Genomic DNA, 2,418 nt, shown 5'->3' on the forward strand with positions numbered 1-2,418 from the left:
CCTTTCATAAATCCATGTTGACTCTGCCCAATCTTACTATTAGTTTCTAAGTCCCCAGTTATTGCATCCTTTCTAATAGATTTAACCGCGTATCTGCGCCCCCCCCCCCCGCCCCCGGCTGAACCATTTACCTATAAATAACAGTGAGCGGCGTTATCCCCACAGCAAAAACTGGCATTTGGAATTATACATAGAATTACACAGAACTTAAAGCACAGAAACAGGCCATTCGGCCCAACTGGTCCGTGCCGGTGTTTATGCTCCACACGAGCCTCCTCCCACCCTACTTCATCTCACCCCATCAGCATCTCCTTCTATTCCTTTCTCCCTCAACAACAACAACTTGTATTTATATAGCACCTTTAACGTAGTAAAATGTCCCAAGGCTCTTCACAGGAGTATCTTAAAACAAAATTTGACACCGAGCCACATAAGGAGATATTAGGACAGGTGATCAAAAGCTTGGTCAAAGGGGTAGATTTTAAGGAGAGCCTTAAAGGAGGCAGAGAGGCGGAGAGGTTTAGGGAGGGAATTCCAGAGCTTAGGGCCCAGGCAGCTGAAGGCACGGCCGCCAATGGTGGAGCGATTAAAATCTGGGATGCGCAAGAGGCCAGAATTGGAGGAGTGCAGATATCTCGGGGGGGTGGGTTGTGGGGCTGGAGGAGATTACAGAGATAGGGAGGGGCGAGGCCATGCAGGTACTTGAACACAAGGATGAGAATTTTAAAATCGAGGTGTTCCCTATTGCAGTTGCCGATTGTTATTCCTACATTTTGAAAAAGATGATTCAACCCATCTCCTTATTCTAACTTATAAATGGCTCACACAGTCCCCCTGGATCTACTGAATGGAATATTCTACTATTGGCAATAAGCCATTATGGGATTTGGGATGTTCTGACATGTCTGTGCAGTCCCGTTTGCCTGCTGGCAGTATGTACAGTCATTGTACAGTACGCCAGGAGAGCTAGACCCCAGCACTGAATCACAGACTATCATTTGAGCGCAGGTCCTGTTGCTCGGAGAATTTCAGATCCTGTATCCTCCTGTGCACTGTTGGCCTGTCATATCACTTCCTGTGTCAGCCGTGGCTCAGTGGGTAGCACTCTCACCTCCGAGTCAAAGTCCCACTCCAGAGACTGAGCACAAAATCTAGGCTGACACTCCCAGTGCAGTACTGAGGGAGCGCCGCACTGTCGGAGGGGCAGTACTGAGGGAGCACCGCACTGTCGGAGGGGCAGTACTGAGGGAGCGCCGCACTGTCGGAGGGGCAGTACTGAGGGAGCACCGCACTGTTGGAGGGGCAGTACTGAGGGAGCGCCGCACTGTCGGTGGGGCAGTACTGAGGAAGTGCTGCACTGTCGGAGGGGCAGTACTGAGGGAGCGCCGCACTGTCGGAGGGGAGGTACTGAGGGAGTGCCGCACGGTCGCAGGGGCAGTACTGAGGGAGCGCCGCACTGTCGGATGGGCAGTGCTGAGGGAGTGCCGCACTGTCGGAGGGGCAGTACTGAGGGAGCGCTGCACTGTCGGAGGGGCAGTACTGAGGGAATGCCGCACTGTCGGAGGGGCAGTACTGAGGGAGCGCCGCACTGTCGGAGGGACAGTACTGAGGGAGTGCCGCACTGTCGGAGGGGCAGTACTGAGGGAGCGCCGCACTGTCGGAGGGGCAGTACTGAGGGAGCGCCGCACTGTCGGAGGGGCAGTACTGAGGGAGCGCCGCACTGTCAGAGGGGCAGTACTGAGGGAGCACTGCACTGTCGGAGGGGCAGTACTGAGGGAGCGCCGCACTGTCGGAGGGGCAATACTGAGGGAGCACCGCACTGTCGGAGGGGCAGTACTGAGGGAGCGCCGCACTGTCGGAGGGGCAGTACTGAGGGAGCGCCGCACTGTCGGAGGGGCAGTACTGAGGGAGCACCGCACTGTCGGAGGGGCAGTACTGAGGGAGCGCCGCACTGTCGGAGGGGCAGTACTGAGGGAGCTACGCACTGTCGGAGGGGCAGTACTGAGGGAACGCCGCACTGTCGGAGGGGCAGTACTGAGGGAGTGCCGCACTGTCGGAGGGGCAGTACTGAGGGAGCACCGCACTGTCGGAGGAGCAGTACTGAGGGAGTGTCGCACTGTCAGAGGTGCTGTCTTTCGGATGAGACGTTAAACCGAGGTCCTGTCTGCTCTCTCAGGTAGGCGTAAAAGATCCTATGGCACTATTTCAAAGAAGAGCAGGGGGAGTTCTTCTCTGTGTCCTGTCCAATATTTATCCCTCAATCAACATCACTCTGCTCATTATCACAATGCTATTTGTGGGAGCTTGCTGTGCACAAACTGGCTGCTGCATTTCCTACATTACAACAGTGACTACACTTCAAAAAAAAGTACTTCATTGGCTGTAAAGCACTTTGGGACGTCCTGAGATCATGAAAGG

Source organism: Somniosus microcephalus, chromosome 31 (genome assembly GCF_052327205.1).
Source record: "Somniosus microcephalus isolate GS21.2 chromosome 31, FLI_Smic_1.0, whole genome shotgun sequence".
In the NCBI taxonomy this organism is placed as follows: domain Eukaryota; kingdom Metazoa; phylum Chordata; class Chondrichthyes; order Squaliformes; family Somniosidae; genus Somniosus; species Somniosus microcephalus.